Source organism: Arctopsyche grandis, chromosome 4 (assembly GCF_051622035.1).
Source record: "Arctopsyche grandis isolate Sample6627 chromosome 4, ASM5162203v2, whole genome shotgun sequence".
Classification (NCBI taxonomy): Eukaryota; Metazoa; Arthropoda; class Insecta; order Trichoptera; family Hydropsychidae; genus Arctopsyche; species Arctopsyche grandis.
Genome location: NC_135358.1, coordinates 3,895,263 through 3,918,179, shown reverse-complemented (window position 1 = coordinate 3,918,179; position 22,917 = coordinate 3,895,263). Strand labels below are relative to the sequence as shown.

The following is a 22,917-nucleotide window of genomic DNA, read 5'->3' as shown; positions in this document are numbered from 1 at the left end:
TTTTTTCAATTATTGTTCTATAATATTTCGGAAAGTTGATTTGATGGTGTTATAAAATAATTAAAAAACCCATTCTGTTTTTAAAAGCATTTCAATGTAAAGATAGCACTCTTCGCATTCCGACAATTTCGTCATGCATCATCATTTGCATATTCTTTGTTCAATTCTCACCCAAAATAACGAATACATTACGCATATCATTGCAAAATACTAAATCCCCTCAAACTATTCCTCGTTAGACTAACAATCCAAATAATCCATAACGGTGAATCTTTGCCTACAACACACCGAACCTCTTCAAACTATTCAAGCTTTTTTCACTTATACACACTAGGCTTTTTCGATATACAAAAAGCCAACTCGAACGATGTCGCAGTGAGAACGACATCGTTCCCGCGAACCACAGATACACAACTACTTGATTCATAGCGAGCAATTATTCATGCCTTCATCGCCACTCTGGCCGGTGTTAATGAATACGTGAATTTAAAAACGAATATTTAATAACGCGATTTAGATGCGAGTGCTCGGCAAGGTACCTACGTACGAACTGCTCTTCTCACACATCATCATTTCATCAGAGCCGACCCAGGTAGTCAAGCTAAATTGTATCGTATTTATAATCGTCGTTTCACTTTTGAATATGTCTAATATGAGAATCGTGATTCGTATATTTTTTTTCACTGTCGTCGTTTCGAAGTTTTGCAACTTGATTCACACACTCGTTAAGACACACGAAACTCTAAAATTTATATTTAATTTGATGATTGAAAAAGTCGGTTTTTCATTAATTTATGTCGGTATTTCATTATTTAAGCTCAAAAAGATTTTGCATGCTGTTGCTACTGACTATAATTTGTTTTTTTTTTTAAAGCATACGTACTATATTATATTGTTCTTGTATTATATTACTTGTTTTCTCACCGCTCACTAAAGTGTAAGTTGATTCTCTAAGAACGTTTCTAATTATTTTTTTAAGTATAGTTTATTACTTCCTATGATAAAAATCAGCTTCTTATATAATGCGGTTTTTATCGTCAAAACGGGTTACTAATTATCAAAATTTCGCATCACGGACCTATCTATTTCATATGATGATTGGAATTGCAGAGTAGTAAAAGCTCTTTTTTTTTGTTTTTATTGATTACAATTTATATGCTATGTAGAATGAACAATCTATGAAATCAGTTGGATAATTGTAATATCAAAATGCTAAATCTTTGTATTCGTTTTGATTTTACGAAAATAAAAAAAAAATCATATATTATAGTTTCGTCAAAATTTATTCAAAGAATTTTAATTTCACTTTGTATAATTAAAACATTGCATTTAAAATTAAAATAAAATATTTTAATAAAAGCTATATAAAGTTCGTTTGTTTCTACACTATACAATCTTTTAAAGCTGCCAAATTTGGTAAACTATTTTATAGTAGTCTTTGTAGATCGCTTTTGAAAAAGTTCGGAGTCCATTTTCCAAACAACTTTCATATATGTATGTAGATACATGATACTTTTTTTCTAACTTTATGTACATTCTGAGGGTTCATGGTAAACTTGCCGCTTATTGCCTCTTAAAATCGACTACTAATTAATTTATAATATCCCACACGTCTAGGAGATCCCGGGGGAGTCCTCCAGATGGGACCACCCGCGCTCCCGCGAGCAACAATTAAGCCCTTGTGCATAAACAACGGCGGGGTTTTTGTTATCTCCGACTGCCATAAATTTCCATAATCGCCTCCCTGAAACCTATGTAGTCAATTAAATGGCCGGTCGGGGCACGTACTTACATATGTGTGTATATTTATTTATACGTGCGCAAGACGGTTCGTGGCTGTCCTTTATCGGGCACCGAAAGCCGATGCAATGAAAACTCGTCGTTGCACATACTTAATTACGGCTTAAACGCCCTGACATCTTTCACTTATTAGCCCCGGTGGTGGCTGCATTATAATAACGATAAATAACCCCTCTCTCGCGGTGTAAATAAGCGGCTTCTGGAATCACAAACGGCCCATAAATATTGTGTGACCGGAGCACCGCTTTATATTTATTCGCTGCTCTCGATCGCATCCATTCTGGTGTCATACGGACGCCGAGAGCTTTTGCTAAAGCTTCCCGACTGATGTGTTTAAATTCCGCTTCATTAGCATTATATCATTACGTATGATTATAATTATGTCGATGGATGGGAAAGTGGCCCTAAGATACTCGCTTCTCATGTCGATGCAATTGAACTTGCTTATGTCTATTGCCTATCCTTTTCAATACAATCATGCACCGAATCAATTTCGATGTAAAGTTACAATTTTTAATTTAAGAAAATACTACACTCGTTCAGTTTGATAATAGAGCCACTTACATAATATCTGAATGTGTAATAGTATTGATGAAACAATATAAATAATTTAAAATTACATTTTAGTATAGTTTTTCCAGTTTTTATATAAAGTAGAAAAATAGGGGTTTGAGCTCTTTTTCCTAATATGCTGTACATTAACATTAGAATAATATAATACTAACAAAATTAAATTAAAATTGTAAAATAGAAAATAATCAGTAGATCAGTAGCTATTAAAATAGATATAAGATGTATTGTGAACATAATTTCGTAATAATAAAAATCATTTAAAAATCAAAACATATAAAGTAGAGACATTTCAAAGGGAATGAAGAATATATGTAATTCAAAATGCAAAATTGAATTGACTGAATTTATATATATTATTTTATGAAAGCGAACCAATTTTATTTCATAATCTTGTCTACTGTTTTATTGTATTTACTCCTAAAATTTTATATTAAAATTTTTGTTTTATTATTTTAGAATGTTCATAGTCTATTTTTAGAAGTCTTGATATTCGAACCCTCAATATACCCAATCTGTCGACCGTTTTAATTGCGTTTTCTAAATTGTAGCCTGATTTTGTTTCACTTTCGCGAATGTGCGAATAATAAGTGTATGTAGTATATAAATTAACGATTTCGATTAGCGAAAGTCTCTTGCGTCCGATTTCCCCCGAAAATTCATTTAGATGTTACACGATTAAAGTGTGGTCGGTGCGTATTCATGTAATAAATTTCACCACACTCTAATTTGATTTAATCTATTTATGTGTGGAGATCATAAAATTTAATGCAACTAATAATATTCAACAGCCGTTAAAATTGAATGGAATAGTCGACCGTCAATTTTTTAATATGTTCATTATAAAAATTTAATATAATTCTAGGCATTTTCTCTCAAGGTTGCTATTTTTTTCAACAGTATGAACTTAACAATACTTCAGCTAATAAAATGCAATTGAAGCATGAAGCGTTTCCTGTATTTGATGGGGATAATTTTCCCCCGTGGATTTGTACGGATCGTAAATTTATTTTTTCTGTATGCTTTAGCTGAGATTCATCTGAAATTTATATCGATTTTACAACCGCAATTTCGATAGTTGAACTACAATATTATTTCATAAAACGTTTAAAATTTATTTTTTCATTAGAGTTGTCTCATATTTCACACCCTTTTCCTGTGAATTCGAATTTAATGTTTTACGACCGAATTTACTGAACCATTTTTCGACACTGCTCGGCATTAGCATATTGATTAAATTGCACTCGTTTTATTTATCGACTATATTTTTAAAGTATTTCCTGTAGTTAACATCCAGAGTTATTAAACAGGAATGTTTCGGTGTTAAAAAAAACCTGTTTGAATATTTTTTTTCATGGACCGCGATTGAGTCATCTGGGTTTTATTGAGAGTAAAATGTAGCGGAAGTGCACATCTCAACGTTGATTAGACAAGAAAGCCGATTTGGTTATTGAATATTATAAAATTATACATAGAAGCTCATTCAAATTATTATGCACACTTCATACTTTATACTTTATTGAAATTAAATATTAGAATTCCATCTTCCAAAAAAAGATATATTAGATTTTTTACAGTAGTAGGTAATAGAATTTATTCTATGTACCAATATGGAATAGTGCATATTTTTAGATTTTATTTGAATATTTTGTATTTGACTTTGAGTTGTTGAATTTTTTTAGAAGATTTTGTAGGAATGGAAGTTGTATTAAAATATAATTATTTTCATTTGCGAATTTTATCGATTTTACGAATAACATTTTAATATTACATATAATTGCACATTTTATAAATTGAATCCGCCGAAGCATTTCGTGCGAACATTTTAGCTGAATTTGCGGCAATTAGCGGGTCTCGCCGTGTTTGCCATATTGATCTGCGAGTACTTTAATGCCGAACGTATGGTAATTTGCGAATCGTTTTCAATAAGTGTGTAAAAACGGTATACGGTATTTTTTATCGTTATAATAATTATCATAAACTACCATTTCTTTTCCGGCGATATAATGCCAGCATGAAATTAGCCTCTTTCCGAAACAAAATCGCCGGTGACAGGTATTATTCAACGTGTTGCGTTCGCGCCAACCCATTCACGTTGACATTGAATAATACATGAACATTCTTCAGCGACGAGTTAAAAGGCACTCTGCACCGACGTCGAATTAATATTTATCATACGTGCCAAAATAGGTTTACCGTTATTTGCGAATTTGCGTAAATTTGTTATCAACTCACCTTTGGCCGAAGCGTGCGCTGTCGAATCGGATGAAACCGCACAAATCGCAGTCAGTCGCTTCCGCTGGAGCGAAACTCAAAGCCAAAATTGATAGTAAAAATTGTCTTTATGAAACAACTTCACTATTGGATGCACTTAATTTAGGAGACACACTTGGTGATATGCGTTTGCAGCGACAGCGGCTCCCGAGCTGAGGAGGACCAGCGCCGTGCGGTTGCTGCTTGACACTGAACTTGAACACGCTTTGACGGCCGGTTATAACATAGTAGTATATGCAACCTCAACCTTGCGAGACAGGGAAGAAGAGGTGTGGTGTAGAGAGAGAGACGACGGTAGTGTTTCCGGTGTGGTTGTTGGAGAGAGATGGTGGTCATGAGTCGGTGGTTCGTCGGCGATTCGGTTCTCTTGCACGGCCGACCGTTGGCAGGTTCGCATGATCGCCCGTAATTACGTGCGGCGAGGCGTTGACCTCAATTATGTAATGCATTGACGATGATTGATCGCATTTAAATGTATCGCGAGCGCGCGTCAGGTGCAATTGTTCATGGGTTTGGGTTTCGCGTTTGTTCATGGGTTTGGGTTTCGCGTTTGTCCGCGCGTTCGTGTCTCTTGCGCATACGGCACTCTATGAAATTTTGGGGACTACTATCTGGATTTCTATGTATTGGACCGTATTATTTAATTTTAATTATTTGCTATTGGCAAATATTGTAAATGCCTCGTTTTTATAGAGTGGCTGAAGCAGTTTACTGCAGTGTGTTTTTCGGCAAATACGGTCATTGAACTGTTGGATTCGTTGTTATAATTCGAAAATTTTCTTATTTAAAACTTTTCTATAAACAGTTTTTGATCACTGCGATGAATTTTCCTTTTGAATTTTATGTACATTGATAATATAAGATTTTCCCTCATTTTATTTATTACATTGCAACAGTTTAAAATGTTTATTTTTACTTGTGTCTCTCTGTAAAAGAAATAATAAATTTCTAAATTTTACGATGAAGTTTATCTTACTTTTGTGCAAATTTCATCCATTAAACCATCGCGTTCTTCGTTTATCTTCCTTTGGAACTTGGATTATTAGTGTGACAAAATTGATACATTGAACAGAATATTTCACTAACAATAAAATAACAATTTCTTTTACAAAAAATCAATAATGATCGTCTTATTTGTATGTATGTACCTACATGTTTGTAATTTTACTACTTACATATTTATTACGTATGTAAATTTAAAATATCAAACTAATTTTAACTCAATAAGTGAAAGTATTATATAATCGTTTGAATAATTGCGTATAAGATTTTTTCCTCATTTTAATATATTCGGTATGTAAATTTATATCACATACATTTTGATTAATTTTATACTATTTTCGTTATAAATGCGTATTCGATTCATTCCAATTATTCTTCGATTCATTCAGAAAAAGTTTAAATTGTATTATTCATTAGCCCCTTTTCGACTAAAGTGCTTATTAAGTAATGTAAGGATATAAATTTACTCATTTGAACACTTGTAATTTTGCGTTTTAAAGCGTTGTAGATAATCCTGATGTAAGTGTTTCCGTGCTTGTAATAGGCAATTTTCACAATAATTTCTTATATTACGAGTACCTATATTTGCATATATTTCATCATGAAATCTTTATTACCCTCAATTATAAAATTTAATTCATTAAAGGTTAGTGAATGCGTATTACACAGTAGAAATTATATTTTTATTGCGTTCTTTCATGATTCTTTATGTGCGTATTAACTCATTGAAATAAAACCCTTAAAAGTGAATTTTGAATAAATTTCATAATATTAATATGTTTTTTATATTGGTATACTAAGTGAAAGTTCTGAATTTTGTTATTATATCAAAGCAATCAGATAGAGTACAACCTAATATTGGAAAATTCTAGGGTACTACGAAGAAACTTTCCAAGTTGCCACACTTCAAATGTGTGTTATTTTCCTTTTCTGTTATTATTTTCAATTGCTCTGGGTGTTATCGTTTTCGTTTTCTTCTCAAAGATGTCGTAATATGTATATTTATAATAAAAATAAATTATTAGTTTAATTCTATTATACAATACATATGTAGATATGTGCTGTTATAACAAATCTCATTCCGTAAATATTTACTATTCACCATATATGTAATCTATAGATTCTACAAGTTCAGGACTATCAAATGAAACATACTATCTCATGCTACTCTAACTAAAATCTTAGACGCAAATCAATACAGTTTTTAAACTTCTATACGCTCGAGCAACGCTTGTTATTAAATCTCTTATAATGAGCAATGCTACGATCTTACATACATACATCGATGCGATACAATCATTGACTTAGCCTTAATTGGCTGTATTTGCGATTATAAATAATAATAAATGTTGAATTTAATTAAACATAAACACTGCCGTTAAAAGTCACAGTTTTTACTTGAATTTACACAGTTTACTGCGGATATAACACTTCAATGGAGGACTGGACACTGGTTTATTGGATAGGAATAATATTTCAATAGTCTCGATTTTCTCTACTAAAATTCAGTATAATTTTGGCACATAAGCGAAATATAAATTGACTAGTTTCATATTATGTTCATAATACTTCATTACTAAAACGATAGATTATTTGTTTCCTCCTCTTATCGAACTATTAATATCATCAATTAAAGCTGTGATGGCTTAGCTTACCTTTTCCACCTTTTTAAAATGACCGAAGTCAAAAATTATTCTTCATAGAAATTTCATTTATTCTCGTATATATACATATATGTACTCAGTACAACTGTGAATTTTAGTTGTAAATTTTAAAGTATCCTAGGCGAGTTTAGGACTGAAATATAAGACCTCTCTACATATCTACATATGTATAGAAAATTATACAAATATACATATCTAAATTCCCAATAATTTACATGTACATCACTTTTATATCGCATAGGAGAGCATACTTTAATACAATGACACAAATCAAGCCGTTTATAAATAGAAATAAAACATTACATTCGCTTTTAAAATCACATCTATCTAAGGCATATAACAGTCGTTTATATGGTATGCGGGATCCACTTTCTCGGTATGATATACATATATTGTACTTTACACGTGTGTGAGTCACCGGATCGCTAATTTTACCGTCACACAGAGAGACGTTTCGTTTGTCGTTCCATTTACAACCTGTCTCGGATGCGCAAAAACTGCATTTCTTCGGCTGCTTTTTAAAATTGCAAATCGCTTGCAAATCTTAAGTAGTGCTGAGCGGACGCTGCACGCCCTTATCGGGGACAACCCATAAGGGATTTCAATCACGAACTTCCACTATTCTTCTTCTCCTTCTCAGTTGTCCGGATCGCTCTCTGAGCCGGTTACGCCACCGTGCCAATGACTCACTAATTGATAGTTATCGCGGGTACGTCAGTCAGCATGTGTGGTAACGTACAGCTCCCAGATTAATTCTTTCACATGTACCTCATCTCGTCTGGTGTCGGTTCGCGTGTCTCTCACTATGTACGAGTCTACGCTGTTAATTATCGTCGTTATTTATCCAATTAGACTTTTATATATGTATGATATCATAGTCACATCTCCCGATATTCCCCAAGAAAATTTTCCCATTGTGAGTTAGATGAGTTTGTACGCGTTATTCCCAGAAAAGAGCTATATCAACAGTCTGATTGTATTGACTAAAATACTTATTATAAATTGGTGATTGTTGTTCATAGTGTTATTAGTTGGGAAAGTTGTTAAATTGATTGCTCAGTAAAATAAAATTTTATGTTTCAATTTCGCTCTTATTGCAGTTATTTATTATTATTATTTATTTAACGTTTCTTTGACCATTGTGGCATTACAGGGAGAACCTAATGCGCCACAATGGCCTACATAATAAAATAATAAAATAAAATAAGAGAGGGAGAAAATAAAAAATAAAATTAAAAAGATACAACAAAAAGCAAAAGCAAAAAATTAAGATAAAGAAAATTAAAAAAAGAAAAAAAAATACAGCATTTAACACAATCATAAAAAACTTTATACTAATTAAAACCTAAATAAGAAAAAATACAAATACAGGAATGTCTTGCACCTGCAGCCTGTTCCAATAAATAAGAACAAGCTACAGATACAAAACATCCCTGCGAGGCCCAAATGGAAGAGAGTAGATTAAGATAGATTAAGAGTAGATTAATAAATAATCAGGGCATCCTTAAAACAGTCAGTTATTATAATAAACTGTCAGTTAATTTTATGCACGAAAATCTCAATGAAGAATTTACATTTGCAAGATGTATCCGTGTTTTTATTTGAACTTTGTGTTCTTAATGTGCATAATTGAAGTTTTTTTGTTTTATTCAACATAATTTTTTTATGTTTGAAATTGTACATGCAATATAATATGTAAATCAAAACAAAATAGAAAGCTGAAATTAATCGTCCAATAAAACCATACTCGATATTTGGTAAGATTTTATACATCAATACATATGTATGTATGTATGTACATACTATCTCATCTTCAGCTTTTGATTTGATTCCGATTAACGAGGATGCTAATTTTCCGGATTTTTTTTCATTAGCACATATTCATTTACGATAAAGGATTGTGAAATTGATAAAATATATTATATCTGTGTTTAATTGGCCAGTAGTTTTAAATGCCTTTGTTTATTTTTTACTTTATTTTATTTAATAATCAGTAAATAAAATAAATAATCAGGGCATCCTTAAAACAGTCAGTTATTAAAGTTGGTTCGTTATTTGACATTTAAAGTTCTATTGTGTCATTATGCATAATTACGTGATTTTTCGAAACAGAAAATCACGTGATTCATCTTCAATTTTATATTTACAATTTAAGTTTTAACTTACCAAACTGTTAATTGAACTGAAGAAATTCGTATATACACATATGTATGTAGATCAAATTTGCATATTTATGTATATATGTATGTATGTAGTTACTTACCAACTGCAGCTAAAATCTAACCAAAATATTATTTACCTTTCTTTTCATAAGAAGTAACAACGTTTATTTCCACGTCTCATAATATACATACATACCTGAATTTATTTTTTAATCCTAATACTATTCAATACATGTATTTCTTTAGTAAATGTAAATTACACATTAATTTTGTATTTATTTGTGCTGAAATAAAAAAATACACACATATGTACATATCTATTCTGCTTCGTTTAATTTTTTCAATCACATCATAAAATACTTTTCATCAATTTTGCCTATCCAAATGGTGCACTCATCTACTGATAATATTTTCCATGTGTTAAAATATGTATTATTTGCTTAAATTATGATCCAAAAACTACTTCGTATAAAAGAATAATAATTTATTATGTTAAATAAATAAATATTTACGTACAATTATGAATCGTTCCTCAATTGGCGTCTTTTTACTTTATTACATACCTCTTCTTATTTTTTATTTTCATAATTTTATTACAATGTTAAAATATGATATTAACATTATATCATTTTTACGCTGAATTTACTGGTTTATGCATTTGGAGAAAAGCAAAAATTGATCAACAATGCTGAAATGACTTCACAACCTGTTTTTGACTATTAAAAGTGTGCATTTTTTATATATTTGAAATCCACAGTCGTTTGACTGTTTACGGCGCGGTATTTCCCCTTTCCTCGGTCAAGCTTCGACCTTGCCATCTTGGATAATGTACTTGATAACTTATTCTTCCTCTAGCCTTTTTTACAGTGTTATTAGTGTAATTATGCTGCGTGCCTTTCTGCAAACCGCGAAAGACGTCGCGTAAAAATCCCTATCGCATAGAAAATAATTGACTGCGCTCACTATAAAACTTAATTTGCATACGTGTGACACAATGGATGGACGACTAAGGTTAAATAGTAAAACAGGCTACTGAATGCAAATATGAACGAAAATTTGTGAAATTTAAGATTGAATAAAAAAATATTGACCCAAGTTGAAAAGAAAAAAAAATGGGTCGAAGGGGGATGCAAAAACCGTCAATTAGCAGTTTTTCGACTTTTGCGGTGTCAATACATTACAGGAAAAAAATTCATATTTTATTTCACATAAGACTTTAAGTATTTATTTAAATTTCATTTCATTAATAAACCTTTTTTTGTTCGTTACTAGTTTATATTACAATTTTTCACGTGTTTTCAATAATATTTTTTTGTATATTAAGTGATTTTTAGTTTCTTTTTAACGAACCTAAAAGCTTAAAAATTGAAATAAAAAAGTTTATAGTTTTTGATTATACATATATGTATTACTGAAATTACTTGGGTGTTATCATTCAATACATGACGCAAATTTTGTCTCTAAACAGGATTAATTTATATGAATAATTTTTTTTTTTTAATTTTGTGTTAAGTTTAACTTGAAACGTCTTAATATAATATTATAGTCAGTTAATTTTTGCGTCGATTGGTTTTAAAGTGGATCTAAGATACGTACATATATATGTATGTATTAAGGTCTTGTTTGCGCAATATTTTAAGCTTTTTGTGTACGACGTTGTACGTTTTCTATGTACGACGTTGTACGTAGTAATAATACATAGATGAAGTTTTGTGATCATGCGAAAATTTGAACTCGAGATTTTGACTGATTCGAATTCAAAATCGATCACTGTTCACGTACTCGTATAATATATTCTAGAAATATATCCACATGTATTTAAAATATGAAAATAAACTTAAATACAACATCCTTCATTTTACTGTTTTTTTATTAAGTAGGACTCGCCATAAACATAGAGTAGTAATTTCCTGTTAGAGTTCATCGGTTGATTTTTAACTGACTTGACACTAACCTACCCCTACACTTTTACTATGCAAATAACTACATTTCCTCTCATATATGCACGTTAACGATATGATCGTTGAGTGCAATCTCGTCTTCCCATGTTCTTTAGGTTTTTTTCCTACTAGAAAAAACACCTTTGTATCCTTGTGAGATCTCGTCCAGGGACGTATCTGTTTAATCGCTTAACTTGTAAGTGATTCGGAGCGGACATCCTTCGGCTGTAACTCGGTTAATAATCCCTACTCTATATGTACGTATATGTATGTACAATGTGTACTTGTCTGCAAAAAGTCACGGCCGTTTACGACGCTAATCTAATGGCTTATATACCGACTAACATAATGTGAACCTTTTCTAGCTCAGACTCGGATGCATGCATGCACTTTTTTTTTTACGATTTTTGGTGTATTATTTTTTCCGATTACCGGCTGTCTATTCAACGAGGCATATTATATCATTTTGCCCCGTGTGCAATTATCGTTGCCGCGGGCATGAAAGTGAATCATGCTGTTGAATAATTTCGCAAAACTCCTCTTTTTGCCGGTTACATATCTCCCTGTAGTTACACATATACTGGAGCGATTACGTTTGACTCGTTGTAAGCGTGCATCTATCAAAACGTGTGATGTGTTCATATTGCCAACTCTCACAGTAATTTTCGGTACTGTTTTGTGTGATCGAATGATTTTTCGTTTTGGAAATTGAAATGGTAGGGCAAATATTCGATTAAAAATCTAATTTTCTCTGAACAAAATATTCTTATAACTAATTTTGTACTATTCATGAGGCATTTCGTATTATTCAGTGAATTCTTATAATATTTCGTAGTACAAAAATTGATAAATATTTTAAAGACACAAATAATAAATTAAGTATTTAGACGTATGCATATATTCCAGAATTTCCTTATATTTAAAGAAAATTGACTATTTCCTAGTTTCATTTTTTAATCAAAGCACCTATCTTCTCATTTTAGACTGTGTATATAATTTTAAACTAGCGACGACAATCCTATGTAATACATATTTTGATTTTGAAATGCTTTTTATTATTACGAAATTATGTTCACAATACATCTTATATCTATTTTAATAGCTTCTGATCTACTGATTATTTTCTATTTTACAATTTTAATTTAATTTTGTTAGTAATCATAGTATTATATTATTATAATGTTAATATGTACAGCGTAATAGGAAAAAGAGCTCAAAATCCTATTTACAATATGTAATACATATAATAATCATCTCATACCTACATTATTTGATGTTTGCTTTATTATGATTTATTTACTACAGTTAAGCTATAGTAACATCAGAGATATACTCCAGGACGTCACTATAGCTAGGATATATATGTACATGAAAAAACAATTAAAAAATACAAAAATAAAAATTAAATATCAAAATGTAAATAAAAATAAAGCATGAAAATAATGTAAAGTAAAGAACAAAAATATAAATAAAAAACAAGATGAAATATGAAAAATCAAACCTGTGAACATATTTACGATCCTGAACAATGATATATGTATGTATGTATGTACATTATGATACATTCCACTGTATGAAAATCAGTTGAAAAATAATACTTAAATAAAAAAACTTCAGTATACAATTGAACCATTCGTGCAACCACATGTTTTATCTTATTTAGTGTACATACTTACATACATATGTTGATGGAGTAAGATTATTACAATCAATTTTTGACCCCCAAATGTTTTTAAAACTTCGGTTGTAATACCTACATACAATATTCAAAATTTAAATTAACCTCCCCACAAAAAATATTTATAAAATCTTCATTTCGAAAACGTCATGTGATAAATGATATCTATTTGCTTGGTTAGCATTTAAATTATTCAACATTCAGAGCAGTAGATATTATTTATTTATTTAAAGTTTGGACCATTGTAGCATAACAAGAATTCCTAATGCGCCACAATGGTCAAAATATAACAGAAAAGTAAAGAAACAAAATAATAACTAAAGAAATTAGACATAACAAAAACAAAACATATATATACACAAACAACTAATGATAATAATAATAATTACAAATTATAAAAAACAACAAAGAAGGGAATGTCTTATAAAAGAAAAGAGAGAAAGAAAAATAAATATAAAACAATATGTATGTATACAGACAGTAATACATTTATACATAATCATATTTATTTATTTTATTTTATTCTAAACAGACCATTGTGGCATAACAGGAATTCCTAAAGCGCCACAATGGTCAAAAAAAACAATAGCAATTATAATAGCAGATACGTAAAAATATCAAATATAAAATATAACATAAGGAATGCCTTGCACCTACAGCCAGTTCCAATAAATAAGAACCAACTGCAAATACAAAACATCCCTGTGAGGCCCAAATGGAAGAGAGTAAATCAAAATTCCACTCATAAATCACAATCAATCATGAAAACAATGACGAGCAAAAATTATATATTGTGCAAACATATTACGTGTCTTCAATAGTTGAGGGATTAATAAAAATGGAACTTTATAGAACCATGTAACTTTTATCATTTGAACTCATCAGAATATCAAAGATATATAAATGGAACAAACATTAAAGCTATATGTAAGTATGTAAGTACATACACATATTCAGTTCGTCTGCATACGATCATTCCAAAATTGTACCTTTTATCTGAATTATTATCATACAAACCTCTTCAACATAACTGTTACAGTATGTACTTCACAGTACCTATGTACGTACATACATCAAACCCATAACGGCTCCAGTTAATATTGAGCACTATTGTTTTTTTAACCTTTACAACGGCGTCCGATTGACACCCATCACGAACCCAAAACCGACCCACGTGCATCGTCTCCGACCCCGACATCACGACCAGAGATACTCCTCAGCCCCAACACGGTCCATCATGATCCGAAAAAGAATCGCACGCATAACTCAAAGGCAACACCAACACCACATACATAATTCACGTAGAGGCAACAACATGCCAACGGCAGCAGCGACGGCAACGGCAACGACAATCAATCGGCCCGAGACCCGTCTCTACAGTCTCTACATCTCGCCGACAAATGATGCATCTCTCCTCTCGAATACCTACCTACCTGTATACCTCTTCTTTCTCTATGCTATGTCGTCGTAGTCGTGTCTTCTTGGTGATTGATGATTCGCAAGGGTCGCCCCAAGATATCGCCGTGGCTCGCGTGCCTAATTATGCGCACACGCGCGAAAATATATATGTTTTTAATGTGTGACATTAACGTCTCAACTCGTCACGTTCTACGACCTAGCAAGGATCTGTTCTGTTCTGTTGTAGTGTCATTTTGTAAATTTTAGGGTTTTTTTCTATTTGTTTCATGTGCCAATTTGAGCTATTGAAATGTCAATGGTTTGTAGTTGTGATTGACTGTCAGTGTTGACGATAAATCAGCGAGATTGTGTCTTACTTTCCGCAACACAATTTAATGGTGTTACTTTGTTAGTGTATAACAACCAGTTATATGTTGCCTATTAAATTTAGTTAGAAATTATGATTTTCTAAATGTTTCACCATTACATACATTATTTATAATTTTATATGCATACCTACTCGCTTCATTATAGAAATTCACAGAAAATCCGGTATATAATAAAATTTTTGTATATTAGAATAAACATATTCTTAATTAATCAAATATTTTATTTCCAATCAATTGTAATTTTTTAAAGTATTCTTTCAAAACTTCTAGTTCCGACAAGCTTTGATTTAAGTGTTCAACATATAATTATGTATATTATATTGTAAACATCTTCATATATGCGTTGAAAATTTAAGTGTTGTCATAACAAATCATAGCTATCAAATATATGCCATTAATTAAGTATAACGATTTTTTCAAAGTAATATGCGCACCTTTGTAATCAATATTTGTTATATATGTACGTATACAGGTATGTACATGTTAACATATGTATGTACTTAAATTTGAACATAATCTTAATTAAGTTTATGGTTCATTTTGTATTCTTCGCGAATGTATAATATGTTATATATGTACGTATAGGTATGTACATGTTAACATATGTACTTAAATTTGACTTAAGCTTAGTTAAGTTTATGGTTCATTTTATATTTATAAAATATGTATTCGTTTGAAATATTGCCAATTACTATTTTATCACCTTTTTCGTGATAAAATACATACATATAGTAAAATACACAACTAATTTTATCACTGATCCGTAAAAGACTACTCTAAAAGTTCATAATTACAATTTATGATGTGGTTCCAATTTATGATAAAAGTTCATATTTACAGTTTGAGTGTCCGTAATCTGAAAATAATAAAGAAACCTTTACTTGATTGATAAATCTGGCATTAAACTTTCAAATGTACACAAAATTGTTAACAATAAAAAAAATAATAAATCAAGCATTTTTCAAAATGCTTCCTTATTTATTAGTACTATTCAAATTCCCAATTATGTATTTTACAAAATCCGAAACATGCATTAGAAGAAATGCGCAAGTCATTGGACCTTTCTCATCTTTGCATTGCAATTTTTAAGTGTCAACAATTAACGTCTTCATCTACGGTTGATGGTTTGATCTGGTGACAGTCTTCTTTCCTGGATTGTTTCATCATATCCATTAGAAGAAATGAGCAAGTCATTGGACCATTTTCATCTTTGCATTGCAATTTTAAAGTGTCAACAATTAACGTCGTCATCTACGGTTGATGATTTGACCTGGTGACAGTCTTCTTTCCTGGATCGTTTCATCATATTCATCTTCACTAAATATAGTCGTATACATAGATACGTTATAGTGTGTATTTGAATCAGTACGTACGTTTATAGAAACTTAATCTACATACATACATATACGATGCACACAAGCATTTAAGAAAATAAAATTTCTTAAGCTTTTTATAGAAACATTACCAACATTCAACAGCAACTTCAGAGGCAATCGAGCTTTAAGCTATACCTATCTATTATTAGAAAAATATTAATTAGTATGGATGACGTATTCCTCGAAAAGGTACAGACGTACAGACAGAAAGTACTTGTGTATTATTTATTCAAATGTCAAGAGTTGCAGTGCGTCGTCGTCTGCAACATATTGACATTGCGCAACGAGCACTGACACTATCGTGTGACATTTACAAACGTGTTTTACGACCAACAACATCGCACTTTCTTCACTTTTCTACAATACATATATACCTTACTATACCTACGTCTTATCGACCATTGAGACGTTAAACGGCGAAAGATCCCGCCGCAGCGTCCGTCCGGTTTTGGCGTTTTCGATTTTTCCGAACGACGAACCGTTACCGTTTCCATCGCACCAACTCTTCACTAACCCACTTGACTTTGGACAACTATTTTATTTCGCCTCTGCTACCGTTAAAATCAATTGTACGAACGCCGATACTTTACCATTTTCGCCTCTCACAAAAGCACACACTCGCGTAATCAAATTCCCCGTGTAACCTCTTTTTTTGCGCCGCTTCAAAAACAGTAGCGTACTGTGCTGGACCGATTTATTTTTTCTCTTTTTTTGGTTTCCTCTTTTTGTTCAATCTTATTTTAAACTTCAAAATTCGTGACTTGGAAATAATGCGAGCACGATCTTGAACCGTTCTGGTCGCGGCGCTGACAGCTTTTTGGTTGATTTGCGCCTTTTTTTGCGTGCCTCCAACTAAATGGTACGTTTCGTAATTAATTTGATCTATTGCACTTATGACGTTGTACAAATAGAAATTACACCTTCTGTTTACATGCTTTCTCAGATAGATTCGAATCTAATTGACGGATAAACGAGGTCAATTTTTCGCATCGTATGTGCATTATGTCGGTACATGTGATACAGACTATTCAATTTACTATGGCAACTCAATTTTTGGTCTTATAAATTAAATATTCAGCAACTGTTTACTAATCTGATTAGTTAATTTATCCCTTTCCATTTTATTAAATTAAAAGTCACGCATTTCTATTATCATTTCATTTTGCTTAATGGCACTATAAAACTTCATTTATAAAATCAACCACATAATATTTGACATATTATGTCAAAATAAATGACACATATTATGACATAAATATACATATATACACAATTATATGATGTCTTTACATGTGATACAGACTATTCATTTTACTATGGTAACTCAATTTTCGGTCTTTTAAATTAAATTTTCAGCAACTGTTTACTAATCTGATCAGTTAATTTATCCCTTTCTATTCTATTAAATTAAAAATCATGCATTTTTAATATCATTTCATGGCACTATAAAACTTCATTTATTAAATCAACCACTTTTTTGTGTTATATTTTTTGACCATTGTGGCGCTTTAGGAATTCCTGTTATGCCACAATGGTCTGTTTAAAATAAATAAATAAATAATATTTGACATATTATGTCAACATAAACTGGTCATTTAAGTACTGACTGTCGAATATAAAATACTTGCATAGATATGTATACATGTATTATTTATTGATCATTTGTTATAATTACTGGCCGCTTATTTACGACCGTTTATTATACTCTATCTAAAAGTATATTCGAAGTATGAAGCATTGTGATGGATTTTTTTATGAAATCAGATTACAGATTTTTGTTATAAAATCTTTTCCTCAAATTTTGAACAAAAAATGAAATTGAATCATTCCACAAAAGAGCTTCAATTAAAAAACATGGAAATGGTCAACTTTAAAATCCTATTCCTCTTCTATAAAATCTATGATATCAATATTTTCTATTCGTACCTACATACTTGAGTTTGGCTTAAGTTTTATTGTACATATTTCATTTGTAAATGCAGATATTATATACATAATATGCATTAGTTTGAAATACTGTCCCTCTCGCTTTCTCAGTAATAAATTTTATCACTACATTTTTAAATTTATAGTACAGGCATAAATTTATAGTGCACGCAAATTAGTAAAACACATAACCTTAACTTTTATGATGCAGAATGAGGTCGTTTCATATTCTTACACGTTTCAAAACCTCAGCTGTAATTTATTGATATATTTAAAATCTTAAAGTTATATCTATAGTCAAGATAGAGTGCCATGAAAAATTATGTATGTATATATGTATTTAGCCAGCAGTATGGCTTAATGGTAGCGTGTATGTTTAGCACCAAGTGATCAGTGGGTTTGATCCGTCATACTACGGGTTAGATTTGGGGGATTTGTGACTCCAAATCGATCGTTTCTTATCAAAGTTGTTGGTTCCTCAAAACGGTTCCTCAAAATTGGCAAAAAATCATCTTTCCTGTTGTCACAAATCTTCTGTATTTATTGTTTGTATAATTGGTAAAAATTATGTACAAAATCTAAATTCATAAATGTCTCAATGGATTAATTAATTGTTATTTCGTGTTCTTCGACGAAATACATTGATTTATATAATAATAAAATGCTGCATTGTTTGTTTTGATTTTGAAATGCTTTTTATTATTACGAAATTATGTTCACAATTCATCTTATATCTATTTTAATAGCTACTGATCTACTGATCATTTTCTATTTTACAATTTAATTTAATTTGGTTAGTAATCATAGTATTATATTATTCTAATGTTAATCTACAGCATAATAGGAAAAAGAGCTCAAAAACCTATTTACAATCCTTATAAATGTTCATAATACATCTAATACATAATATTAATTAAAGACTCTCTAAAGTCGATGACCTAAAGCAGATTGTGTTTAGGTAATCTGTGTTTATACCTGAAGGGTATAGACATTTTGTTGCATTGTTTGTAAATAATTGTCCAAATAAGAGAATTGGGGTCGTCCTGTCAAGCGTTCCTGGTATATATCTATGTAAAAATAAAAATAATAATGTAAATTAATAAAGTATGTAAATTATGTATCAAAATTGGAGGTTTTTAATTGAAAACTGCATAACAAACAAATGTAGTAGAAGATACATATATTATATGTATGTATGGATGTGATCTTTACATATGTACATACTGTTAGGAATTTATAAAGCAATGCTAAAATTATTTTTGTACATTTTATGACGTATTATGAGAGGCTAGCACGCCTTGACATATTTCTTTTTATTTTTATATACAATAATACATACATACCTACGTGACTTTAATGGCTCACGTGTCTTAATAGTTGCTCATATAAAACTGTAACGTTCTCACATATTACCCGTTAGGCTTGTTTGATAATTCCGCACAGTCGTACGCACACAAGAGCCCACATTTTCGCCGATTTTCACATAGCAGTATGGTGTTTCGGTTTTTTTTTCTATCAACTTTCGTATTGTCGGTGCATAACACGCTTCGCCTTAATTGTTTCACCTTTGCGCGAAAAAAATTCACATCGAAGACCGAAATTCGCGGCGAGCACTATCTGTGCGGAGCTCAAGCTCGCCTCTCGACTATTGTTCTACGGAAATGGGTTAGTGGTTACACGATTTAACTGTGATTAAACTCCATTGCGGTTTAGAGATGGCCGAGCGGCGCCTTTCATACGTTGCTCACGAAACGAATCTCTCTAGTGTTTTAGAGCTTTCGAGCTTTTGTGCTCTGGTCTGCCCCCGTTTCTGGTCGTCTTCGTCGTCGTCCTGTAAATCATCTCGGTTTTTATTGTATGCGTGTGGCGAATTTTATCACCGTTTATGTGTATCAGAACGCACTTGTTTTACTGTTAAATTTCTTCATACAGTCGATTTATTGTGTCTGATTTTCCTCACCTCGCCCGCAAATAACAGTAATGTTTCATCGGCAAACGTTTCGCAACAACGGAAACTATTATTCTAGTCGCGAATCACAATACGACCGATTGCAATTATCGGATCCATATTGATGGATTTTTGCAAATTTTCATTTGTTGAAAAAATCATCTCATCCTATCAACAGAGCCTGCTCAAAGCTGCAGCAGACTCGGCAAAAGCCTAAGGGCGCTATAGCCACTGGGTGCCCTTTTTTACAAGCCTATAATATGTTTCACTTCGATATCGATTCAGCATCTATTCCTACAGTCTTCCGATCGTTTTGATACTTTGCCATTTTGTGCGATTTTTTGATTATAAGTAGAGGTAGGACCGGAAGCGTGCCGTTTATTGTTCAATTGTTGTAAATGCTTTGTAAAAAAGGTTCGGCAAACCTTTAACAATGCATTTACAACATTTGAACAATACACGGCCCTCTCAAGGTCCGGTGACTAATTATGAGATTGAAAAAAATTGCCTTTCTTTAAACTTTCAAAACATTTTATATTCAACTTAATTTTTCCACTCGAAGTAACAATACTAATTTACAAAATATAAAAATTTACAAAGAATGCAAGAAGTAAACTATCAATATCAACGATTCACCAATAAATATTTCTTGTTAATATTATATATTGAATATAAAACATGCTTATTTTTAATTTGTAAAATTTTTAAATTAATTTTTTTTTTCCTTAATTTATTTTTATTCAACATAAAATTTCAACAACGTTTAAAAATGAATTGAAGGGGGGCGGTGAAAACCAATCTGCCTAGAGGCGCCATATACCCCCCGGGCCGGGCCTGTCTATCAATTATCACAAAAACGTCCAAATAATCTGAAAAATAAATTTAATTTATCCTGTAATATACCTTTTATTTAATATGTACATATATATACATAAGACTAATACTTAAAAACTTAGACTTACGATGACATATGTACATATGTATGCACATACATACATACATACATACATTAGTGGAAATAAGAGCTTTAAAATTAATTATGCATTCTTTTTAATTTGAATTTTTACGACTGCACTATAAACAGTTATTGAAAACTTCGGAAAATGTATTGAATTTTTAATTGGAATTCAAATTATTATTAAGATTTATTTAATACATATGTAGCTTTTTGCTCTTAACATGCATACATATGAAGCACCGTTATTTCACCTATATTTAATTTACCCATATGCATTTCGAAGGTCATTTCTTTAATCTTAACGCTATTGTCCAACCGTTGTTCGTAGCACAATGGACCCTCATCATTCAGTACATACACGTGCTCAAAAATTCTCACCTCACACCTGCATACTCGCATACGGCCTCTTAACCCCTTGCACATCAATTCGAATATGAATTAAAATATAATGCACCACGTATAAAATACAAATATGACGTATGTATGTACATATAATTAAAGGTGTGCTTTTTATTTGATTGTACATATATGTATATGTAATATGTAAGTATCGTGAGGTCTGCATTAAAATGAGAAACGGCGCAGATAACGTTCGGTTATTGCCTCTTTATGTACAGTTTACATATATTAATTACTTGCGCCGTAAATCCTCCTTCAGACTTGTTACAAATGAGATTCTTTAGTGGGTGTTTTACAAGAGATGACAGCTTCCGATGCCGAGAGGAGATATTTTCTGAAACGTCATCAACGTTTAACAAACGGCGCCCGGCAACCTCATCGTATTAAAATGCAACGAAAATAACCCCATCAAACCCATTTAAAGAAACATAGGTATGCTACTGGCAGTATGCATAATTTCAATATTTCAAAAATATACATATATGTACTTATTACACAGCCAATTGTGTATGAATGTGAAACGAAGTCGCTTTATATAAATGAAACTTTATTTTATATATTTTCCGATATAGATACAGCTTTTTTAGACATATTTAGGTAGGTACTAACTAATCTGCATAATAAATTTGAACACTCTTTTTTTCTAGAATAATACATGTGGTGTAAATAATTTTCATAATACCGTAAATAATCTCACTACGAAAAAAAATTATCAATCTTTATTATGTATCAATTATTTCATGTCGCTTTACGCATATGTAATAGATACATTTTGTTTTACATTTCCGCTCCTAAAATTTATACTAAATAATATTAGAGTGTTGAATATGATTTTTTTTAATTGATCTATGTATAGAAAGAAAATGGGTTTGCAAAATTACTTTGAAACACTTATTTGTATAAATAATATTAACGTAATACCTACAGACAAATGTCATTTTCTGTTTTGCTTTGATACTTCAATGAAGTCTTTAATTTTAAATAATAAATACATTTAAATCCGTTTTAAATACTGTACCATGTTAGTGGTATCAATTGCAATACAACAAAAGCTCTTTCTAAGAAAAGCTTTCCTTGATTTCAAATTTCCGAACTGCTCAGTGTCGATGAATCAATGAATTCATCAACACCCTCCTACATAGATACTACATATGTAGGGTTCCAACAGCAATATAAATCTTGTAGCATTAAGTAAGACCATGGGATCAAGAGATTTTAATCCAAAAAATACTTAAAACGTTGAAACTGATAATCTTTTGAGCATATGCTCGTGGGCATATTAAAAATGAATCGCAGGCTTTACATATGCATACATGATGCATGACTTGGCGTTCAAACAAAAAAAAACGAGACTTGGCCAACTGGTGGATCGAGCTTCTGCACCTTCCAAAGTTTGAAAAGCGCTGATTTATGAGTTGCTAAACGCGATTGGA

The 22,917-nt window shown here is 31.2% G+C and overlaps 2 protein-coding genes across 7 annotated transcripts in view; one reads left to right on the top strand and one right to left on the bottom strand.

Moving 5' to 3' along the window:
• neo (ZP and PAN domain-containing protein neyo) overlaps positions 1-4,847 on the bottom strand; it is a 72,945-nt gene extending 68,098 nt beyond the window's left edge. The window contains exon 1 of the mRNA XM_077428861.1: positions 4,606-4,847. The gene's annotated coding sequence lies outside the window, so the exon portion shown is untranslated. The remainder of the gene's footprint in view (positions 1-4,605) is intronic.
• Atg16 (Autophagy-related 16) overlaps positions 1-22,917 on the top strand; it is a 257,472-nt gene that overhangs the window by 92,828 nt on the left and 141,727 nt on the right. The window lies entirely within an intron of this gene.